The sequence below is a fragment of the Leptodactylus fuscus genome, chromosome 9, assembly GCF_031893055.1.
Source record: "Leptodactylus fuscus isolate aLepFus1 chromosome 9, aLepFus1.hap2, whole genome shotgun sequence".
Lineage (NCBI taxonomy): Eukaryota > Metazoa > Chordata > Amphibia > Anura > Leptodactylidae > Leptodactylus > Leptodactylus fuscus.
In genome coordinates this window covers 55791807-55816856 of record NC_134273.1, presented here as the reverse complement: position 1 = coordinate 55816856, position 25050 = coordinate 55791807, and positions in this window count along the sequence as shown.

The window sequence follows — 25050 nt, the reverse complement described above, 5'->3', positions numbered from 1 at the left end:
AGCAGTGTATTATTTTTTGGCCCTTGGGGTGACTAGAGCCATGCAACAGCAGTGTTTCATTTATTTGGCCCTTGGGGTGACTAGAGTCATGCAGTAGCAGTGTATTATTTTTTGGTCCTTGGGGTGACTAGAGCCATGCAGCAGCAGTGTATTATTTTTTGGCCATTGGGGTGACTAGAGCCATGCAGCAGCAGTGTTTAATTTTTTGGCCCTTGGGGTGACTAGAGCCATGCAGTAGCAGTGTATTATTTTTTGGCCCTTGGGGTGACTAGAGCCATGCAGCAGCAGTGTTTTATTTTGTGGCCCTTGGGGTGACCCCTAAAAAATTTGATTTCAGGCCCTTGGGGGTGAGCCCTAAAAAATTAGATTTCCGCCCCTTGGGGGTGAGCCCTAAAAAATTATTTTGCTGGCCCTTGGGCTGGAGCCCTAAAACATTGAATTGCAAGCTCCTGGGGGGGGGGATAATGAAAATTAAAAAAAAAAAATCACATTCAGGAGTAGGGGCTGGGGTTGTAGGAGGAGGAGGAGTATGTGGAGGAAGAGTAAATTGGGTGCTGGCAACTTCTCTCCAGTACCTGGACTCTGGAGTGGATACCCAGGTGGATATCCACGTCCTCGCCCATGTCCCCTGCTGCTGCTGGCAGCCCCTCTCCAGTACCTGGACTGTGGAGTTGATATACAGCTGGGTATCCACATCCTAGCACACGTCCCCTGCTCATACTGACAAAGGACACTGCTGGCAGCCCCTCTCCAGTACCTGGACTGTGGACTGTATACCCAGCTGGATATCCATGTCCACGTCCTCGCCCGTCCCCTGCTGCTACTGACAAGGGGCACTGCTGGCAGCCCCTCTTAAGTACCTTGTCTGTGGACTGGATATACAGCTGGATATCCACATCCACGTCCTCGCCCACATCCCCTGCTGCTACTGACAAGGGGCACTGCTGGCAGCCCCTCTCCAGTACCTGGACTGTGTAGTGGCTATCCAGCTCGGTGTCCTCGCCCACGTACCCTGCTGCTACGCTGCATGATTTGCAGATTAATTTTATATTAAGCTCTGAAAAGAGCTGTTATTTCCTGCCTAACCAAAGCTAAATGCACTGTATCGCCCTGAGACCAAGCTCTCCCTATCACTCCAAAACGAAAATGAGACGAAGATGGCCGACACTATTCTTATGAATCAGAGGTCACATGTTTTCGTCAGCCAATGGGTTTTTTAAATTTTTTCACTGCCTCCGTTGTCGTAGTTCCTGTCCCACCTCCTCTGCACATTTATTGATGCAAAAAAAGAGCCAGGAAAGGTGGGAGGGGATTCAAATTTTTATTGCATTTGCGGCCTTGTATTCGATTGGAATCGAATATCCCGAACGGCCTGATATTCGATCGAATACCTATTCGATCAAACAGCGTTCGCTCATCTCTAGTTGTCAGGAATTGAAGTATACCTTTTTGGATACGGTATATATATATCTCTCTGAGGACAGGACTGCCGATTGGATTATAGACAGCCACTGGTTGTCAGGAGTGGACGTATACCGTGTGGTTTACAATATATATATATCCCTCTGAGGACAGGACTTCCGATTGGATTATAGACAGCCACTGGTTATCAGAAGTGGACATATACCTAGTTCCCTAAGGTATATATATATCTGAGGACAGGACTGCCTATTGGATTATAGGCAGCCACTGGTTGTCAGAAATGAACGAATGCCTTTTGTGAAAGGTAATTACAGTCTGAGCACTATAACACCCTCATTAGCACAGCTAAACACCTGCCTACACTGACCCTAGCTACCACTGAGATCCTCTCCCTAGCTAGTATGTGCAGCAAAATGGTGGCATCGGCATCATCACAGCCCTTATATAGAGGGGTATGATGATGCTGCCGGCAACCAATGAGCATTCTGCCCACAGCTAACATGGTGCCTGAGTTTCAGGCATCATGTTAACTGTTTCCACAGTGATTGGCCAGTAGCCAAGCATTGTGGGAACTTAATGTCCAACCTCGATCCCGCCGGAAAAGATCGTGTTCGGGATACCGATCGCGATTGTGAATTTTTCTCGATCACCGATCGGAATCTGATCTTTTCTGAACACAATCGCTCAACTCTACTCACCATTTTCCTCCATGTGAATGGACCCTTAAATAGTATAACAAATGCTACAAGTAAAAGTGTCAAGTGTTACATTAGAAAGAAAAAGGTACACAAAACCAAAAAAAATTGCAAAAAAACATATGTATGCTAATAACTGAAGAAAAATTAAAGTGAGAAAAAAGGGAGAGAAAATTATAATAAAATTCTTTGTACATCCTACCCATTGAATGAATAAATCCATGTTTGTAAATAAATAAATAAATACAGTAAGGCATACAGACCAAGAAATTGCTATGATCTTGCTTCATGCTTCATTCCAGTATTAAAGAACTGTAGCAAGGGTGCTTATATTTTCACCCCACTTTTAAATTGTCATGAAATCAGCAATCTCCTCTGGATTCTGATAAAACATGTAGCAATGGTGACTATCTGTTATAAATATGTAACCTGCTTTATTTGTGTGTCTCTCCATTATCAGCTTCTCAAAACAACATGATTTTGCAATATTCTGTAGTAAGATGTCTATGTCATATGTGTCTATGTCTTGAAGATAAGATATCTTACTGCAGTATCAGTTAAATATTGCTGCATCTGTATAGGAACATACTAATATTTTATCTTTATTCAAACAATACCTAAAGGTAATATGAATAACACTTAAAATTAATTTTGCAACCATTTATTTATGTGTGCACTCCAATGTGAAAATTAAAGTCTATAAATTTCTTCCCTTGACCACTGCAAATTCTTCCCCTTGCTGACCAATTCTACATGACCATGGTAGAAAATGGGTGTTAAAAATTTCATGGCCTTTTTGCACCTGAGGGGCGCATGTATTCAGGGATCCGTTAAAAATCTGGTAAAAATAAGACATGACTAGAGATGAGCGAACAGTGTTCTATCGAACACATGTTCGATCGGATATCAGGGTGTTCGCCATGTTCGAATCGAATCGAACACCGCGTGGTAAAGTGCGCCAAAATTCGATTCCCCTCCCACCTTCCCTGGCGCCTTTTTTGCACCAATAACAGCGCAGGGGAGGTGGGACAGGAACTACGACACCGGGGGCATTGAAAAAAATTGGAAAAAGTCATTGGCTGCCGAAATCAGGTGACCTCCATTTTAGACGAATAGTGGATTTCAAATCCGGGTCATATGAGAATGTGAACTTTGTGACTATGAGACAGGGATAGCTGTACAGGCAGGGATAGCTAGGGATAACCTTTATTTAGGGGGGAATGTTATTAAAAATAACTTTTTGGGGCTCTATCGGGTGTGTAATTGTGATTTTTGTGAGATAAACTTTTTCCCATAGGGATGCATTGGCCAGCGCTGATTGGCCGAATTCCGTACTCTGGCCAATCAGTGCTGGCCAATGCATTCTATTAGCTTGATGAAGCAGAGTGTGCACAAGGGTTCAAGCGCACCCTCGGCTCTGATGTAGCAGAGCCGAGGCTGCACAAGGGTTCAAGCGCACCCTCGGCTCTGATGTAGGAGAGCCGAGGGTGCACTTGAACCCTTGTGCACCCTCAGCTCTGCTACATCAGAGCCGAGGGTGCGCTTGAACCCTTGTGCACACTCTGCTTCATCAAGCTAATAGAATGCATTGGCCAGCGCTGATTGGCCAATGTATTCTATTAGCCTGATGAAGTAGAGCTGAATGAGTGTGCTAAGCACACACATTCAGCTCTACTTCATCGGGCTAATAGAATGCATTGGCCAGCGCTGATTGGCCAGAGTACGGAACTCGACCAATCAGCGCTGGCTCTGCTGGAGGAGGCGGAGTCTAAGATCGCTCCACACCAGTCTCCATTCAGGTCCGACCTTAGACTCCGCCTCCTCCGGCAGAGCCAGCGCTGATTGGCCGAAGGCTGGCCAATGCATTCCTATGCGAATGCAGAGACTTAGCAGTGCTGAGTCAGTTTTGCTCAACTACACATCTGATGCACACTCGGCACTGCTACATCAGATGTAGCAATCTGATGTAGCAGAGCCGAGGGTGCACTAGAACCCCTGTGCAAACTCAGTTCACGCTAATAGAATGCATTGGCCAGCGCTGATTGGCCAATGCATTCTATTAGCCCGATGAAGTAGAGCTGAATGTGTGTGCTAAGCACACACATTCAGCACTGCTTCATCACGCCAATACAATGCATTAGCCAGTGCTGATTGGCCAGAGTACGGAATTCGGCCAATCTGCGCTGGCCAATGCATTCTATTAGCCCGATGAAGTAGAGCTGAATGTGTGTGCTAAGCACAAACATTCAGCACTGCTTCATCACGCCAATACAATGCATTAGCCAGTGCTGATTGGCCAGAGTACGGAATTCGGCCAATCAGCGCTGGCTCTGCTGGAGGAGGCGGAGTCTAAGATCGCTCCACACCAGTCTCCATTCAGGTCCGACCTTAGACTCCGCCTCCTCCAGCAGAGCCAGCGCTGATTGGCCGAATTCCGTACTCTGGCCAATCAGCACTGGCTAATGCATTGTATTGGCGTGATGAAGCAGTGCTGAATGTGTGTGCTTAGCACACACATTCAGCTCTACTTCATCGGGCTAATAGAATGCATTGGCCAGCGCTGATTGGCCGAATTCCGTACTCTGGCCAATCAGCACTGGCTAATGCATTGTATTGGCGTGATGAAGCAGTGCTGAATGTGTGTGCTTAGCACACACATTCAGCTCTACTTCATCGGGCTAATAGAATGCATTGGCCAGCGCTGATTGGCCGAATTCCGTACTCTGGCCAATCAGCACTGGCTAATGCATTGTATTGGCGTGATGAAGCAGTGCTGAATGTGTGTGCTTAGCACACACATTCAGCTCTACTTCATCAGGCTAATAGAATGCATTGGCCAGCGCTGATTGGCCAGAGTACGGAATTCGGCCAATCAGCGCTGGCTCTGCTGGAGGAGGCGGAGTCTAAGGTCGGACCTGAATGGAGACTGGTGTGGAGCGATCTTAGACTCCGCCTCCTCCATCAGAGCCAGCGCTGATTGGTCGAGTTCCGTACTCTGGCCAATCAGCACTGGCCAATGCATTTCTATGGGGAAAAGTTAGCTTGCGAAAATCGCAAACTGACAGGGATTTCCATGAAATAAAGTGACTTTTATGCCCCCAGACATGCTTCCCCTGCTGTCCCAGTGTCATTCCAGGGTGTTGGTATCATTTCCTGGGGTGTCATAGTGGACTTGGTGACCCTCCAGACACGAATTTGGGTTTCCCCCTTAACGAGTTTATGTTCCCCATAGACTATAATGGGGTTCGAAACCCATTCGAACACTCGAACAGTGAGCGGCTGTTCGAATCGAATTTCGAACCTCGAACATTTTAGTGTTCGCTCATCTCTAGACATGACCCATTTTTTGATGGTTTGTTAAAATGGCCCCCAATCACATACAGTGATATTATTGCATCAATATGATGGCCATAAAAAAAAAAAAAAAAAAAGTTTCTCCTACGTCCTATTTCCACTGCTGTGTGAATGGAGACTAAGGGGTAAATACTAGAGATGAGCGAACAGTAAAATGTTTGAGGTTAGATATTCGTTTCGAGTAGCCCCTCAATATTCGACTACTCGAATCGAATATCGAACCCTATTATAGTCTATGGGGGGAAAATGCTCATTTCAGGGGTAGGCAACATTCGATCAAATTATACTTACCAAGTCCACGAGTGAGGGTCGGGCTGGATCCTCCAAAAAGTCTTCTCCTTGCAGCATCCCCGCAGCATCTTCCAGCTCTGAATTCACTCTGCCAGGCATCGGGCCTAGGCAGAGCCGACTGTGCATGCCCGCACTACAAGAGGGCATGTGCAGTCGGCTCTGCCCAAGCCCGATGCCTGGCAGAGTGAATTCAGAGCCGGAAGACGCCGCGGGGAAGCTGCACGGAGAAGACTTCTAAAGGTAGGAGAAGAACCAGCGTTGATTGGCCGACTGTATAGCATTCGGCCAATCAATGCTGGTTCTGCATTGAACTTTTCCATTCGAATAGCGAGTGGTACTCGATCGAGTATGAGTATTTTGAATACCGTAGTATTCGATCGAATACCTACTCGATCAAGTATTACTCACTCATCTCTAGTAAATACATATTAATAGCAATCTTAATCTCTGCAGTGTTTGAAGAATAATTTGAGAACTCTGTATCGTCAGTGCTTTGACTTTGACCTTCATTTCCGTGGATTTACTTATATCTATAGGCTTGCTTACATAGTTATTGTCATGTTGCAAATCTTACCTTCAGCTGTGCTGCAGTCGAATGACAGATGGTCTCACATTTTAAGCATCCTCTTATGTAACTAGAAACTCATGGGGACTAATTTATTGCAACTAGGAAATGGTCTTTATCCATTTGTATTCTGGCGGGAAATTCTCCAGAATTATAAAGATGTCTTGTGTACCAGTATTGAAATTTACATCAGCCAAGGATTGATGTAGATTTCAGCTATAACACATACTAGTTTTCTGATACAAGTTATAGTAATCCCCATCCTGCCTTGATCCCCACCTTACACTTCCCACTTCTTTAAAAATCTCAGATCTTTGTTTTGTTTTAAATTTCAGTTTAATTGGGATTGAACATCGTATAGCTATAAAATCTGAATATTGCAGTTGTGTGCAGTACAAATTCGTATTGTATACAGTAGGTAAAATGGAAATCATATAACAAAGGTGCATGAACAAGTTATATAACAAGAATAACAGTAAGAACAGTAAAGGTGATGTCAAAGCAATGGATATGAGCGACATTTGTCTAATTCACTGGACAGTGTAAGTCACGGTAGTTAATCAGATTCTGTAGATGAGAGGAGATATCTCAGTAAGGGTCCAATCATACGGAGGAAAATGGTGAGGAATTTGGTGTGGCATTTCAGCGCTGAAAAAAAAACATCCAATTGACTTCAATGGGTTTGTTTCTCTGCTAGCAAATTGCTTAGAAATTCCTCACCGTTTTCCTCCATGTGAATGGACCTTAAGGTGTAACTGAGGCGCAGAAGACCTTTTCATGTGAGTGTCTGTCGAAAGGTTAGGTCTTTCACGTGAATAATTCTAAAAACTTGAAATATTATGGTAGAATTATGTTGTAAGAATATGTTCTTTTCTTAAACACAAGCAAAAAAGCTAACAAGAATTTTATTGAAATATTCATGAGAGTGGAAATAAAATCAAACATTGTATGAGAATAAAGTAGGGTAAAACATCTACGCTCTACATGGAGAGATATTGCAGCAAATATCTGTAAATGAACTCTATAAGAATATTAGAATGTACAAGGATTCCAAACTAGTTATATCCTACTGTACATGGCCATACAATGAATTCAAATATTATGAAGCATGGAAGTAAATTTAGGAAAAAGGCTGAATTTTAACTTGACTGTATACTTGCTGGACAGCTCCCACACGTTTCTACACCATGCTTTTCTAACTGATTTTTATAAAATATTACATTTTATTTTAAAAGGACATAAAGATTTCCCTTATTCAACCAGACTTTTCAGTTGTATCTGTCCTAATTCACTTCTATGTTGAAATAAAAAGAGATGATCTCTTCTGGTTTCCACCTTATAGAAGGAAAAAAGAACGCAGACGGCATTGTTTTTTTTTTGTTTTTATTTTTTTGTCTAATGACAGAAACCAGATGGAATCATCTGTTTTAGTCAAACACTGAAATGACTTAAGATAAATACTGTAGAAATGGATCAGAACAGAACAGTGGACAGGTAATGTTGGTGTGAATACAAAGTTTTTAGAATATTTTTACTTTTCAAGCATACAGATTTACAGTCTATTTAGGTACATTGGGGAGAAAAAGTATTTACTCAGCCACCAATTGTGCAAGTTCTCCCACTTAAAAAGATGTAATTGACATCATAGGTAGACCTCAACTGTGAGAGACAAAATGAGAAAATAAATCCAGAAAATCACATTGTCTGATTTGGAAAGGATTTATTTGCAAATTATGGTGGAAAATAAGTATTTGGTCAATAACTAAAGTTCATCTCAATACTTTGTTATACATCCTTTTTGGCAATGACAGAGGCCAAACATTTTCTGTAAGTCTTCACAAGGTTGGCACACACTGTTGTTGGTATGTTGGCCCATTCCTCCATGCAGATCTCCTCTAGAGCAGTGATGTTTTGGGGCTGTCGCTTGGCAACATGAACTTTCAACTCCCTCCAAAGGTTTTCTATAGGGTTGAAATCTGGAGCCTGGAGAAAAAGTCTTTCCATATCAGACACCGTGATTTTCTGGATTTGTTTTCTCATTTTGAGGTCTACCTATGATGTCAATTACAGGTCTCTCTCATCTTTTTGAGTGGCAGAACTTGCACAATTGGTGGCTGACTAAATGCTTTTTTTCCCACTGTACATAGGAACAATATATATGAATATATTATAGATTGCACATTAAAACGTTCCCTTTCTCTTTGTACATGATCTTAATGTATATGGGGGAGCAAACCTCCCAAATGTTATATGTAACAGGCCTAACGTGTTGGTTACAACATTGAAAGGGTAAGTTCGTTCAATTGAATTTGAAATTAATTGTGAACATGTACTATTTCAAAATTTGCTCTAAATTCTGGCTGGAATCTTTCTGCAATTGTTATCAATTGCTTTCTAGTGAATCCCATCCACAAGTTGCAGAAAAATAAGAGCAGTAGACATGCTGCAATTTCCAAAAACGTCGCAATTTTGGAAATCGCAGCATATCAATTAAACCTACGGAAATGCCGGTGGTTTCCCTATACAGTAGGTATAATTGAAGCAGAAAGTCTACAGAGCCATATGAGACCTTCATGTTTGAGGAACAAATTGTACTTTGTAATTGTAATATTTAATATTCCATATGATGCACTAGAAAGTTGTAGAAAAATTCAGAATGGGGTTGAATTGTAAAAAAAACCCCACATCTTTATTATTCCTTTTCAACCCCTTAAAAAAATCCAAAACTTTGCAAAAAAAATATTTTTTCTTGGAGTTGCTATATTCTGACGCCTGTTACTTTTTTTTAGATTTCCAATGCCTATGGAATCTTTTTTTGCTGAGACAGATATACTTTTTAGAAATACCATTTTGGGAAATGTCTGATGTTTTGATCACTTTTTATTAAATTTTTATGGGAAACATAAGGGAAAAGAAAAAAAAAACAAAAAAACAAATGGTTATTTGGCGCTTCTGATTTTTTTTTTCCCCTATAGCATTTGCCGTATGGGAAAAATATTTATATCTATTCGTAGACCAGCCATTTTTAGATGTATAATTTGTTCATGTTTGTTGATTTATTTTCATTTCAAGTCTTGAAAAAGGGGAGTGATTTGAAGTTACAATTTTTATAGATTTTTAAATATTTTTAAAAACATTTAAACTTTTAAATAGAGATGAGTGAGTACTGTTCGGAGTACTGTCAAGCTGTATTGCAGTATACAGGACCTGTAATCAAAGGATTGCAGATTCAAGCCTCCTAGGGTTTAAAAGTAGAGATGAGTGAGTACTGTTCAGATCAGCTGATTCGAACAGCACACTCCATAGAAATGAATGGATGCACCTGGTACTTCCACTTTGACAGCGGCCGGCCGCTTAACCCCCCGTGTGCGGGCTACATCCATTCATTTCTATGAGAGCGTGCTGTTCAGATCGGCTGATCCAAGCAGTACTCGCTCATCTCTACTTTTAAACCCTAGTTGGCTTGAATAAGCAATCCTTTGATTGCAGGTCCTGTATACTGCAATACAGCTTGACATTGACTAGCCTCAATAGCTATAATACAATGACAAGCCTGGGAACCTTTATGAGGTTTCCGGCTGTCAAGCAAACAGAACAGCTCTGCCGTCTTGATGCAAGGGAGCCATCCTACACTGTAAGGCCTGGTTCACATCTGCGTCTGTAATGCATTCGGGGAATCCACATGGGGACCCCCCCCTAAACGGACTACCGAACGCATTGGCAAGCGGTGTGCAGCGAAAGCACACAGACCCCATAGACTATAATGGGGTCTGTGTGCTTTCCGTGCAGTGTCCACACAAGTCATGTGGATGGGAAAGTAGATTGCAAAGTACTTTTCTGTTTGCATGTTCTGTGAAGAAACCCTGCGGAAAGCACCCACACCCCATTATAGTCTATGGGGTCCATGTGCTTCCACTGCACACTGCTTACCAATACGTTCAGTAGTTTGTTCGGAGGGGTCCCTATGCGGACACCCCAAATGCATTACCGGCGTAGATGTGAACCAAGGTTAAAATGTATGGGGCTGGTGGGGACTGTTGTGTAAATAAAACCTAAAACTCAGAGCTAGCAATTAATAAATTAGGCACCCACAAGAAAAATCGGCAAAATATGTAAAACCATGCCAGTATTCTGGCACAGAAGTAATGAAAAATGATTCCCAATATTGAATACAATATAGTGGAATTACACAGTGATTATTATTTACACATACATTAAACATACAAAAGCTGATGACTTCACTGGAATTAGTTTTGCAGCCGTTATATTAATACAGACTATTCAATTCCAGTTACTAGACAAGGTAAATTTTTACTATTACATCTGTTTGATTCATTACTTCCCAATGATCCAGCACAAATGCTAATGATATGAAGAAAATTGCACAAAATAACTTTCTCTTTATCAGCCAGCATATTCACAATTGTAATTAAAAATACAGCAGGTTCTTGCTGTACAAAGATACTCAACAGCAAATTAATCATAGAAGAAACTTTTGAAAACTGTAATTTATTAAAAAAAAAATACTCAATTAAATAGAGAAAATTCAACTTAAAGAGAAGGTAGAAAATCTTTTTATTCCTTTCTTTACACATAATATTTAAGTGTGTTGGAAAAAAAATCCCACCAGACCCAAAAAAACTAAATATTAAAAACTCCATAAACTAAAAGACATTGAGATAAATTTATCATTAGGGCCAGTTCACACGGAGTTAACGGGCGCGCATTCTGGCACGTATACACGTGTCAGAATGTGAGCGCTCAAAATTACGGGCATATAACGACTCATTGAAATGAATGGGATATGTTTTGAGCGCTCACATTCTGACACGTGTATATGTGCCAGAATGCGAGTGTGTTAACTCCGTGTGAACTGGCCCTCAGGGGAATTTTAGGCTACTGTCCCACATTGCATAAAAGCTGCTTTTTTGTTACAGATTTTGCTGCCGTTTTTGAACCAAAGTCAGGAGTGGGCTGTGCAGGGAGAAAGGAGAAGTATAAGAACGTCCTTTATATTCCCATTACTTTTGTAGCACTCCTAAGTTTGGCTCAAGAAAACACAACAAAATGTGCAACAACAGCTTTTCCGCAACGTGGGGCCCTAGCCTAACATGACCCGCGTTCTGCCCGTGCACCAGCCGTGCTTCCGCAGCCCCTACCATTCAATAAATAGGAGCGCAGTCATAAAATCGGACAGGAATAGGATCTATTCTATATTTCGTGTCCTGGACTGTTGACCCGTACACATGACTGAGTCATTCACAGTCATGTGTACGGGCCCATAGATATGGACGGGTCAGTGCGCTATCTGGGAAAAACCCGGATAATACATTGACCAGTCATACGATTGTCTATAATGGGGCTTAAAGCCAGTTTTGCTGAAATCTGTGTTAATGCAATTTCTGCCAAATTAATCAGATATCACATATATTTGGTATTTATCTAAGGCTACTTTTACTTTTTTTTTCCTGGAATTTTTTTTTTTAAAAAAAACTATATAAAAATATTAATGTATTGTTGTATGTTGTATGTTTTTTTTGTTTGTTTTTTTGGCCTATGACATTTTTATTCACATTTTATTGTTTGAAAGAAACACAAAAAAAAAAAAAAAAAAAAAAAAACACCAAGAAATGTAAAATGTGACAGTGAGTCTCAATGTCTGTAAATAGCTGCAGAACATGTTGGTCCTATACGGTAAGAAAAATAAATATATTTTATAGGGTTCCTCTATGCAACTAAAACATAGATTAGAACTAGTTTTTTTTCCTACTCTTTGCACACTAAGATTACAATACTCCTAGTAAGAATAAATACTGCAGTATGTTCTAAAAAGTGGTATAAATACAAAAGTCTACCTGTCAAGAGAAGATATTGGAAAATTTGCTTTAATAGCATAAAAAGAAGTTGCATCCATGTAACTAGCACAAATGGAGGCCAAAATGATGTTGTATTAAAGAGTATAAATTGAATCAATGTTATCAGAGTTAAACAGCTGTCTATATTATGCCAGAAAGGCTGGATGGCAGACGGCGGGGTTAAAATGGGACTATAATACCGTATAATAATTTAATAGTGTATTAGGCAGTTGATAAATATGCAATTAATAATGTAGTGTAATTAGTATTTTTTGATATTTTATCTAAATGCTCTATATACTGTATGTACGTGTTCATTCCTTACTGGCCACCGACATAATAAAAAAATTGCAACATATAGAGAGAGTACAAAAAAAGAGGAAAGCAGTGACTTTGACAATGTGGTTTTCATTCCCTGCAGTGTCCATATACCAAATTAAACTGCAATGAAAAATTAAAGGAAAATTGTTAGAGATGAGCGAGTAGTATTCGATCGAGTAGGTATTTGATCGAATACTACGGTATTCAAAATACTCGTACTCGATCGAATACTACTCGCTATTTGAATGGAAAAATTCTATGCAGAACCAGCGTTGATTGGCCGAATGCTATACAGTCGGCCAATCAACGCTGGTTCTTCTCCTACCTTTAGAAGTCTTCTCTGCGCAGCGTCCCCGCGGCGTCTTCCGGCTCTAAATTCACTCTGCCAGGCATTGGGCCTGGGCAGAGCCAACTGCGCATGTCCGCGCTACAAGAAAATGGCAGCTTTGACTGTGAGCGGCCATTTTCTTGTAGTGCAGACATGCGCAATTGGCTCTGCCCAGGCCCGGTGCCTGGCAGAGTGAATTCAGAGCCAGAAGACGCCACGAGGACGCTGCGCGGAGAAGACTTCTCGGAGAATCCAGCGCGACCCTCACTCGTGGACTTGGTAAGTTCTATTTGATCGAATGTTGCCTACCCCTGAAACAAGCATTTTTCCCCCATAGAGTATAATAGGATTCGATATTCGATTCGAGTAGTTGAATATTGCGGGGCTACTCGAAACAAATATCGAATATCGAACATTTTACTGTTTGCTCATCTCTAAAAATTGTCACTGGAATAACCAATTTTATGAACTAAGTTGTCATGTGACCTTGGAGTGCATGATTTTAATCAGAGGCTTTGGGCGGCTGCCAAATATCATGAAGATGTCCAGGAGAGGTGAGGCAAGGTGAGTATGACTGTGTATTATTTTTACTCACCTCCCCTGCACCTCCGAGGAAACAGAGTATAATAATAGCACGTCTGACTCTTGTTGAACAAGTTAGGCCTGAAGTGAACCAGAGGGCTGAGCCTTCCAAATATTTATCAAAATAAATCTTGTTAGGCTCACCCAGAAGCTCAGGAAGATGCCAGCCCCATAAGCATTTATAGAAAACAGAATGAACAAATTTCCCATCAGAAAATAAAAAAAATGGATGTTTGGTGTTTAAAGATGGTGGCTGCTCTGCTGCTCCGCGGCCGCCACAGCAACCAGGTCTCCATTGTATTCTACATTTCAGGCCAGGACCCACCGGAAAGTAAAAAAAAAAAAAAACTAACGGGGCTGATCCCAACAGCCCTGTACCTTAAACTTTGCGGCTAGCTCCTGCGCGTCGAGATCGCGGGAGACAACCATTTCCTCCAACTGGCTTATGAGAGTATTATAGTGAATGTATTGAATCTCCTACTAATACTATGAAGCGATTCTCCCATAGACTGCAATATTGTTGTATTGCAGTCTATGGGACTTGCAATCTAACGATTGCAGGTTCAAGCCCCTGGGAATGGGGGAGGGCTAATAAAAAATGAATAAAAATTCAAATATAAAGTGATCAAGCAAATAATCATTCCCTGAAATGATATGACTAAAAAAGACGTGCCATACAACAAAATATTAAAAAGTTTCAGGTGTCAAAATATGGCGACTTTTAGAAAAAAATTTTTGCAAAGTTTTAGATTTTTGTTAAGGCATTAAAATGTAAATAAAACCATATATATGCAGTATCCCCAGGATCGTACGTAAACATACAATACAGGTGACATGAAACTGTGGAATAAATGCTGGAAAAAACAAAGCCCACAAGAAAGTCACATTCTGAATTTTTTCCAGCTTCCGAGTACATTGTACAGAATAGTAAATGTTAGCATCATGAAGAACAATTTGTCCTGCATACATTAGGCCCTTATATGGCTCAAAGTGGAAAAATAAAAAAAAGTTATGGGTTTGGAATGTAGAAAGTCAAAAATGAAAATTGAAAATCGAAAAATGTCACAAACGGGAAGTGGTTAATATATAAATACTTTAAAAAAGTAATATATTGTTTATGGTAATTGCAAGTATGTGGCTATTCACAATATACTTCATGTGTATACTGCAAAAAGGAACATCAGCAGGAGGAATATTTTTCCCTTTCTTCCACATATTTGAAATTTTATAAAAAAAAAAAATATTATGATACATCAAAATTTGTAAAGTATATAATTAGTAATTATTAAGTAGAATTTATTAATTTCAGACCACCTGCCTAAGTTTACACTGCTTATAAATCTGGGCCATTGTGTCTGCCCACTATATAGCAGTAGTATATGCTTTTTGTAAAAATCCTCCAGAGAGAGAGACGATGTTCTGCACTACAATCCTAATGTGAAGAGCTACAGCTGATAAATCTTCTAATCTCCTCCAGTAACGTAAATGTAATGTTAAATAGTGCAGAGGAGTTTTTGAAACTTGCCCAGGGAAGAGATTATAGGTAAGAATAGGATGGAATAGTTAAACAAGGAAAGTGAAGACATGGAAGATGCCGGAAGGATCACAGCAAGAGTTTCAAAAAATGAAGAAACCAAAACAGCCTTCTGAACTGGAACACTGATGAGTTTCTGCTGGGAATTCAAGAGTAATAGGGGATGCGAGGAATCCACAGTATGTAGGCAATGAGGAAAATTGTTAAAGACAAAAAAAAGCGATTTTGGAGAAGACTTTGTTATTTTGAAGAAGCCTGATTATTATACAGCTTCAAATTGTTATCTAAAAAGTTTACTGTATTAGGCCTTATTCACATGTCAGTGTTTGGAAACTAAAACCAGGAACAGTTTGAAAACACAGGTATGAGGCCTCCCATTACATTGTATCTGTCTTGCTGCCTCCATTCTTGGTTTTGGCTAAGGGTAAGTTCATATGGGGTTTTTTACTCGGGAACCTGAGGCAGAGGCACTGCATCGGCATCCAGCCGTGTACTGCGCTCTGGATTAGGCCCAATGAATGTGCCTAGTCCGTAGGAGGGTGTGTCCCCAGGCCAAATCGCGAGGGAAAACGGCCTGAAGAATGAGCATCTTGCTTCTTTTTTCCCGAGAGCCGGAAGAAAAGGCTCCTGGAGGAATTTTGAGGCGGATATGGCCTAAAAATCTTGACCAAAAAACTCTATGTGAACTTAGCTTTACTGTACAAACACTGATGCAAAACACTGATATGTGAATAGGGCCTTAGAAAGAAATCAAAATCAATAAAATAGATCAATTTCTTAGAGCAGACAAGGGGTTGTAATTATACAGGGTGTCAGAGGCCCAATCGCCTGAAGTGTTCTGGAAGATCATAAATCAGTAAATAACTAGACAACCATTTGCCTCTCCACTAAACTAGACCACCATGAAAATAGGTATTACCACTTAATTTTATAGAACTATAGGAATGAAAGCATTAGCCTCTTGGGAGGGTAATGCCTGCGTTGGCAAAAGGGGAAAAGTACAAGTCAAGTCAAAATGGTGTACCCTATCCGCACCCATGTACCATAAGATAGAAGAGTGAAGTCAGCAGACTAGAATTTTAATCCTATATGCCATGAATATAGTAATATCATAATATTTAACACCCTACCAGTATGCCTTTTGAGTGTGGGAGGAAACTAGATTACCCAGAGAAAACGCACACAAACATGGGGAGAACATCTAAACTCAATGCAGATGTTGCCTTTGTTTAAATTTGGACCCAGGACTCCAGCGCCGAAAGGCAACAGTGCTAACCATTGAGGATATCAATCACATCATACCTGCAGCTCCCTGAACAGTAGGGTAGAAGAGACAGCGGGGGAATGAGAAGAGGTGAATATCAGTGATTTTATTATAAAAGAAAAAATATCCTTGTACCGTGTTAGCCAGTGGATATGAAATGAAAGAAATTTTTTGAGAGAAGTCCTCAGTAGTTGATACCTTTTTTAATGGCTAACTTAAAACGTTTTTTGATGACATATCGAGCTTTCGAGACTATAGAGGTCTCTTCATCAGGATGGTATAACACAATTTCTGAAGGTAGGCATATATATACACAGAGGAGTGGGGTGTTAGATGCAAAATAGATGGCGAACAGAACATAATGTAAATAAACAGTAAAAAAACATATATATCAGTTCACAGGAAAGTTCTCTGGGTTAGTAGCTTCTTTTGATCAGTGACGTGTTGTCTAGTGGTTATAAAAGGTCATAAAACCCTGGGCCTAATTTAACCCCCTTTGGAGAGTGTTAAGGTTCACCATAAGTTTAAACTCCCATATGAGGTGATCTTTTCTGCTCTTTAAGTTTCCTCTTAGTACCAGGATCTTCATATCCTGGGTCATATTATGATTTTCATTGCAGAAGTGTTTTGGCACAGGGAGGTCCATTCTCTGTTCTCTAATCGTATGTCTGTGTGAATTCATCCTCATCCTAAGTGACTGTCTTGTCTCACCTACATACAGGCCCTCAGGACACTTAGTACACAATATCAAATACACTACATTAGGTGTGCTGCAGGTGAAGTTACCTGGGATCTTGTAGTGTCGATCAGAGTTCGGGATCTTTATTTTGTCCGTAGTCAGTATGTGCGGGCAGGTTTTGCACCTCTTATTTCCACATGGAAATGTTCCTTTGTTAGTTGGAGGTGACAGTGAGATGCTAAGATGGAGATGGTGAGAGGAATTACACGCAAATTGCATCCACTACTGCAAAAAGACAACCATCTAAAATCCATATTTCCAGATCCCCTTCTCCTTTGCTACAGACAGCCACCAAACCTCAGGAATATGATTATTAGCAGCTCACTGTCACCACATTTCCTTTCATTGATGATATAGGATTGTTTTATGATCAGTAAAACTTTTTAAGTTAGCCATTAAAAAAGGTATCAACTACTGAGGACTTCTCTCAAAAAATTTCTTTCATTTCATATCCACTGGCTAACACGGTACAAGGATATTTTTTTCTTTTATAATAAAATCACTGATATTCACCTCTTCTCATTCCCCTGCTGTCTCTTCTACCCTACTGTTCAGGGAGCTGCAGGTATGATGTGATTGATATTGATATGTGATTTGATTTTATAATGTTAAACTTTGGGGAGGACTTAAGATTGGGGAGAGATAAAGGGGAAATTAAACTGGTGGCAGATGTAGAGGGGTAATTAAACTTGGGGCAGATGATGGAAGACATTAAAACTGAAGGCAGAAGAAAGGGGACATTAAACTGGTGGTAGATGTAGGGTGGAAATTAACCTGAGGCAGTTAAAGGGGCAATTAAACTGGGGGCAGATGAAGGGGGAAATTAAACTGGGAGCAGATGAAGGGGTAATTAAATTAGGGCAGTTGAAGGGGGCATTAAACTGGAGCAGATATAGGGACAATAAACTTGGAGAAGATGAGGGGAACAATAAATTGGTAGCAGATGAAGGGGGGACATTAAGTTGGTGGCATATGAAGGGGGACATAAATTGGTGGTAGATGAAGGGGGACATTAAATTGGTGGCAGATAAAGGGAACATTAAATTGGGGACAGATAAATGGGACATAAAATTTGTGACAGATGGAGGGGGACATTAAACTGGTGGCAGATGAAGGGGGACATTAAATTGGTGACAGATGGAGTGGGATGTTAAACTGGGACAACTGAAGGGGAGCAATAAGCTGGTGACAGATATAGGGGGATATTAAATTGATAGAAGATGAAGGAGGGACATTAAGCTGGTGACAGATGGAGGAGGACATTAAGCTGGTGGCGGATGGAGGGGGACATTAAACTGGAGGCAAATGAAGATGGGACATTAAACTGGGGACATCTGCCACAGTTTAATGTTCCCCTCTCTTTGCTCCCAGTTTAAACTGGAGCATTAGGAGAGTGACATCATACTGTGGGGCAGTTGGAGGAGAAAATTATAATGTGGGGCCATATAATGTTAGGGTTACTTTAGGAGCATTATACTGTGTGAGGGCACAAAGAACAATGGGTGAGAATGGCCGGAGACAATATAGAAGTAGGCAAAGGTAAATTTGCTGTGGCACACATAGTGCGCCACACATTTTTCCCTCTTTGTGTCCTTCAATAGTTGGGAGGTATGCCTATAATCCTCTGCCATCCAGCCACTTCGGAACCACATCCACACTAGAAATAGAGATGAGTGAGTACTGTTCGGATCAGCCGATCCGAACAGCACGCTCGCATAGAAATGAATGGACATAGCCAGCACGCGGGGGGTTAAGCGGCCGGCCGCTGTCAAAGCAGAAGTACCAGGTGCATCCATTCATTTCTATGGAGCGTGCTGTTCGGATTGGCTGATCCGAACAGTACTCGCTCATCTCTAATAATTAACTCAACTGCATTCCTTCTTGTGAGTTGAGGCTTTTTTGAAGGTGATTTTTTTCATTTTTACCTTTAAGTTCTCCTGCAGCCATGGAAGAGTGCATGGTTTTCCCATCGCCTGTGATTTTGTACCACATATAACACAAAATAAAAAAAAAAAAAAAAAAATTTGGAACACATCAAATTATTATAGATGAGCGAACACTAAAATGTTCGAGGTTCGAAATTCGATTCGAACAGCCGCTCAATGTTCGTGTGTTCGAACGGGTTTCGAACCCCATTATAGTCTATGGGGAACAGATACTCGTTAAGGGGGAAACCCAAATCCGTGTCTGGAGGGTCACCAAGTCCACTATGACACCCCAGGAAATGATGCCAACACCTCTGGAATGACACTGGGACAGCAGGGGAAGCATGTCTGGGGGCATCTAACACACCAAAGACCCTCTATTACCCCAACATCACAGCCTAACAACTACACACTTTACACACTCAATACCACCTCTCTGACAGTAGGAAAACACCTTGAAACATGTGTATTTGGCACTTGCAGTGAGGAGAGCTTGTCACCAGCAGTGAATTTGGCCCTTGTAGTAAGTTGAGGTTGGCACCAACATTTGTTTTGAAAATCAGGGTGGATTGAGCCTCTAACCAGCAGAGTTGGGGCAAATTCATGGTGGAGGGAGCCTCTAAAAACCCCAGTTTGGACCAATTCATGGTGGAGGGAGCCTCTAAAAACCCCAGTTTGGACCAATTCATGGTGGAGGGAGCCTCTAAAAAACCCAGTTTGGACCAATTCATGGTGGAGGGAGCCTCTAAACAGCCCAGTTTGGACCAATTCATGGTGGAGGGAGCCTCTAAAAACCCCAGTTTGGACCAATTCATGGTGGAGGGAGCCTCTAAACAGCCCAGTTTGGACCAATTCATGGTGGAGGGAGCCTCTAACCAGCAGAGTTGTGGGAAAACAGGGTGGAGGGAGCCTCTAACGAGCAGAGTTGGTGGAAATCAGGGTGGAGGGAGCCTCTAACCAGCAGAGTTGTGGGAAAGCAGGGTGGAGGGAGCCTCTAACCAGCAGAGTTGGTGGAAATCAGGGTGGAGGGAGCCTCTAACCAGCAGAGTTGTGGGAAAGCAGGGTGGAGGGAGCCTCTAACCAGCAGAGTTGGTGGAAATCAGGGTGGAGGGAGCCTCTAACCAGCAGAGTTGGTGGAAATCAGGGTGGAGGGAGCCTCTAACCAGCAGAGTTGTGGGAAAGCAGGGTGGAAGGAGCCTCTAATCAGCAGAGTTGTGGGAAAGCAGGGTGGAGGGAGCCTCTAACCAGCAGAGTTGGTGGAAATCAGGGTGGAGTGAGCCTAGTATTAGCAGAATTGTGCAACGCTTATGGTGGATGAGTATGAGGATGCGGAGGAATTGGAGAGGTTGAGTACAGACATGGAGTTTCATGTTGGGGTGCTTTACACAGGTGGGCACAAAAATGAAGGCTCTATCCAGTGGTGGTTCATTTTTATCAAAGTGAGCTTGTCAGTGATGATGCCACCGGCTGCACTGAACACCCTCTCAGATAGGACGCTGGCGGCAGGACAGGACAGCACCTCCAAGGCATATAGGGCAAGTTCAAGCCACAGGTCCAACTTCGACACCCAATACGTGTAGGGCGCAGAGGGGTCAGAGAGGACAGGGCTGTGGTCGGAAAGGTATTCCCGCAACATGCGCCTATACTTCTCACGCCTGGTGACACTAGGACCCTCCGTGGCGGCACTTTGGCGAGGGGGTGCCATCAAGGTGTCCCAGACCTTAGACAGTGTGCCCCTCGTTTGTGTGGACCGGTGAGAACTTGGTTGCCTACTGGAGGAACTGCCCTCCCTGCCGCCAACGTCACATGCTGAAAACATCTCCATCATATTCTGCACCAATTGCCTGTGGCAAGCATTGATGCGATTGGCCCTCCCCTCTACCGGAATAAAAGACGAGATGTTGTTTTTATACCGGGGGTCAAGGATAGCAAAGATCCAGTACTGGTTGTCCTCCATGATTTTGACAATACGCTTGTCGGTTGTAAAGCACCCCAACATGAACTCAGCCATGTCTGCCACAGTGTTAGTTGGCATGACTCCTCTGGCCCCACCGGAAAGTTCAATCTCCATTTCCTCCTCATCCTCCATGTCTACCCATCCGCGCTGCAACAATGGGACGATTCGAAGTTGCCCGGAAGCCTCCTGTATCACCATCACATCATCGGACAACTCTTCTTCCTCCTCCTCCTCCTCCTCCTCCTCCATTAAACGCAGTGAAGCGGACAGATGTGTGGACCTACTCTCCAGCTGTGACGGATCGGATGCTATCCCTAACTCCTCTGTGTGATCTGAGTTATCCCTGATGTCAATCAGGGATTCTCTCAGAACACACAAGAGCGGGATTGTAAGGCTCACCATCGCATCCTCAGAGCTCACCCTCCTTGTGGACTCCTCAAAGACCCGTAGGATGTCACAAAGGTCTCTCATCCATGGCCACTCATGGATGTGAAACTGAGGCAGCTGACTTTGTGGCACCCTAGGGTTTTGTAGCTGGTATTCCATCAAAGGTCTCTGCTGCTCAACCACTCTATTCAACATCTGAAACGTTGAGTTCCAGCGTGTGGGGACGTCGCACAAAAGCCGGTGTTGTGGCACATGCAGGCGTTGCTGGAGAGATTTTAAGCTAGCAGCGGCTACTGTCGACTTGCGAAAGTGGGCGCACATGCGCCGCACTTTCACCAGTAGCTCTGGAACATTGGGGTAGCTCTTTAGGAAACGTTGCACCACTAGGTTGAAGACGTGGGCCAGGCATGGAACATGTTGGAGTCCGGCAAGCTCCAGAGCTGCTACCAGGTTCCGGCCGTTATCACAAACGACCATGCCTGGGCCCAGGTGCAGCGGCTCAAACCATATTGCCGTCTCATCGAGGAGGGCATCCCTCACCTCGGAGGCAGTGTGCTGTCTGTCCCCCAAGCTGATCAGCTTCAGCACAGCCTGCTGACGTCTACCAACGCCAGTGCTGCAACGTTTCCAACTCGTAGCTGGGGTCAATCTAACAGCGGAGGAGGAGGCGGTGGCGGAGGAGGAGGCGGTGGCGGAGGAGGAGGCGGTGGAGGAGGAGGAGGAGGGGGGTGTTCTTCTCGTGTCCCTGCCAGGAATGTTAGGCGGGGAGACGAGGTACACCGGGCCAGTTTGGGAAGCAGTCCCAGCCTCAACTACATTCACCCAGTGTGCCGTCAGTGAAATGTAGCGTCCCTGTCCGCATGCACTTGTCCACGCGTCGGTGGTCAAGTGGACCTTTGTGCAAAGCGCGGAACTAAGGGCCCGCCTGATGTTGCGTGACACGTGCTGGTGCAAGGCGGGGACGGCACACCGGGAGAAGTAGTGACGGCTAGGGACGGCATAGCGAGGTGCCGCAGTTGCCATCAGGTCCAGGAAGGTGGGAGTTTCAACAAGCCGGAACGCCAACATCTCCTGGGCCAGCAGTTTAGCGATGTTGGCGTTCAAGGCTTGCGCGTGTGGGTGGTTAGCAGTGTATTTCTGCCGCCGCTCCAATGTCTGAGAGATGGTGGGTTGTTGTAAAGAAGCGCCTGATGGTGCCTTTGATGGTGCAGGAGAAGGAGATAAGACAGGAACAGGGGAGGATGAGGGAGAAGTCAACAAAGTGGCGGAGGCAGATGACGTGGTGTCCTGGCTCGTCCTCTGGAGTGCATCGCCAGCACAGTCAGCAGTGTCAGTGTCAGAGGCAGAGGCAGTGGCAGAGGCAGTAGCAGTGGCGTGAACGGCAGGCGGCCTTTGTCCTGCCGTTGCTGCCTGCCACTGATTCCAGTGCTTGGATTCCAAATGACGGCGCATTGAAGTGGTGGACAGGTTGCTCTTCTCAGAGCCCCTAATCAATTTCGAGAGGCAAATTGTGCAGACAACACTATATCTGTCCTCGGCGCATTCCTTGAAAAAACTCCACACCTTCGAGAAACGTGCCCTCGAGGTGGGAGTTTTTCGGGGCTGGGTACGAACTGGAACATCTTGGGAGATTCCGGGTGTGGCCTGGCTTCGCCTAAGCTGCTGACCTCTGCCTCTGCCTCTAGCTACCCTTTTTGGTGCTGCACCTGCCTCAACATCCACACTACTTTCCCCGCTTGACATCCCCCCTGTCCAGGTCGGGTCAGTGTCCTCATCATCCACCACTTCCTCTTCCAACTCCTGTCTCATCTCCTCCTCCCGCACAATGCGCCGGTCAACTGGATGCCCTGACGGCAACTGCGTCACATCATCGTCGATGAGGGTGGGTTGCTGGTCATCCACCACCAAATCGAACAGAGATGGAGTAGACTCTAGTGTTTGAGCATCTGGACACAGATGCTCCTCTGTTAGGTTCGTGGAATCGTGACGTGGAGAGGCAGGTTGAGGGACAATGAAAGGAGCGGAGAACAGGTCTGGGGAGCAGGGACAGTTGGGGTTATTGTTCTGTGAAGCTTGGGAATTTTGGGAGGAAGGAGGACAAGACTGTTGGGTAATAGGAGGAGAGGAGGCAGAGTCTGACTAGCTGCTGGACAATGTGCTGTAAGCGTGACCTGTTCCTGGTTCTCGGGCCTACTAAGGTTTGTACCCTGCAGTTTAGTTAATGTGGCAAGCAACCCTGGCACTGTGGAGTGGCGCAATGCTTGCTGCCCCACAGGAGTAGGCACGAGACGCCCTGTGGCTTCACTGCTACCTTGCTCCCCAGAACCATTCCCCCGACCTCGCCCACGGCCTCATCCACGTCCCTTTCCGGGAGCCTTGCGCATTTTGAATTCCCAGTTAGAAACTGGCACTATATACCAGTAGCAAAAATTGTGGGTGCACGTAACCCCAATATATTCTTTGAATTACCAGTCAGAAATTGGCACTATATGGCAGTAGCAAGAAATGAGGGTATTTATAACTCCAATATATTCTTTGAATTACCAGTCAGAAACTGGCACTATATGGCAGTAGCATGAAATGAGGGTATTTGTAACCCCAATATATTCTTTGAATTCCCAGTCAGACAATGGCACTATATACCAGTAGCAAAAATTGTGGGTGCACGTAACCCCAATATATTCTTTGAATTACCAGTCAGAAACTGGCACTATATGGCAGTAGCAAGAAATGAGGGTATTTGTAACCCCAATATATTCTTTGAATTCCCAGTCAGACAATGGCACTATATACCAGTAGCAAGAAATGAGGGTATTTATAACCCCAATATATTCTTTGAATTACCAGTCAGACAATGGCACTATATACCAGTAGCAAGAAATGAGGGTATTTGTAACCCCAATATATTCTTTGAATTCCCAGTCAGACAATGACACTATATACCAGTAGCAAGAAATGAGGGTATTTGTAACCCCAATATATTCTTTGAATTCCCAGTCAGACAATGGCACTATATACCAGTAGCAAGAAATGAGGGTATTTGTAACCCCAATATATTCTTTGAATTCCCAGTCAGACAATGGCACTATATACCAGTAGCAAGAAATGAGGGTATTTGTAACCCCAATGTATTCTTTGAATTCCCAGTCAGACAATGGCACTATATACCAGTAGCAAGAAATGAGGGTATTTGTAACCCCAATATATTCTTTGAATTCCCAGTCAGACAATGGCACTATATACCAGTAGCAAGAAATGAGGGTATTTATAACCCCAATATATTCTTTGAATTCCCAGTCAGACAATGGCACTATATACCAGTAGCAAAAATTTTGGGTGCACGTAACCCCAATATATTCTTTGAATTATCAGTCAGAAACTGGCACTATATGGCAGTAGCAAGAAATGAGGGTATTTGTAACCCCAATATATTCTTTGAATTCCCAGTCAGACAATGGCACTATATACCAGTAGCAAAAATTGTGGGTGCACGTAACCCCAATATATTCTTTGAATTACCAGTCAGAAACTGGCACTATATGGCAGTAGCAAGAAATGAGGGTATTTGTAACCCCAATATATTCTTTGAATTCCCAGTCAGACAATGGCACTATATACCAGTAGCAAGAAATGAGGGTATTTGTAACCCCAAAATATTCTTTGAATTCCTAGTCAGACAATGGCACTATATACCAGTAGCAAGAAATGAGGGTATTTGTAACCCCAATATATTCTTTGAATTCCCAGTCAGACAATGGCACTATATACCAGTAGCAAGAAATGAGGGTATTTGTAACCCCAATATATTCTTTGAATTCCCAGTCAGACAAT